The 629-nt window shown below is 51.2% G+C and overlaps 1 protein-coding gene across 1 annotated transcript in view; it reads left to right on the forward strand.

Annotated features, from left to right (window-relative positions):
• Window positions 1–629, forward strand: part of DSP (desmoplakin) — a 34,311-nt gene that overhangs the window by 3,184 nt on the left and 30,498 nt on the right. The window lies entirely within an intron of this gene.

Below are 629 nucleotides of genomic sequence, written 5' to 3' on the forward strand. Positions count from 1 at the left end.
GCTAGAAATGCATTTCCACAACTCGTCCAGATTAGATCTTGTGCTGTGCTTAGTCGCTCAGTCGTGTCCAACTCTTTGCCACCCATGGACGTAGCCCACCAGGCTCCTCTGTCCGTGGAATTCCCCAGGCAAGAATACTGGAGTGGGTTGCCAGGGGATCTTCCTGACCCAGGGATCAAACCTGCATCTCCTGTGAAGCACACATACAAAAAGGGGAGGGGGACACAGAGACCCAGCCGACGTGAACAACTGGGAGACCTGGGTGAAGTGTTTTTGCATCTTTTCTGAAAGTTTACAGTTTTTCAAAATTGAAAAAAATTTACCACCTGCATCTTTTCTGAAAGTTTACAGTTTTTCAAAATTGAAAAAAATTTACCACCTGCCTTCTCTGTGTTTTTCCTTCAGTCAAACGGGAACGATGTCCAGGCACCAGAACCAGAACACCATCCAGGAGCTCCTGCAGAACTGCTCCGACTGCCTGATGAGGGCGGAGCTCATCGTGCAGCCCGTAAGCGCGCTCCCCCCACACCCCCAGTGCCGACCGCAGCTGCTTCTGTTCCTGGGCTTGCTCCTACTGATGTAGACTCGTGGACCTCTGCAATCTCACCCCTCACCTCCTTCACACACAC

This window comes from Bison bison, unplaced genomic scaffold, assembly GCF_000754665.1.
Source record: "Bison bison bison isolate TAMUID 2011002044 unplaced genomic scaffold, Bison_UMD1.0 scf7180017864053, whole genome shotgun sequence".
NCBI classification, from domain to species: domain Eukaryota; kingdom Metazoa; phylum Chordata; class Mammalia; order Artiodactyla; family Bovidae; genus Bison; species Bison bison.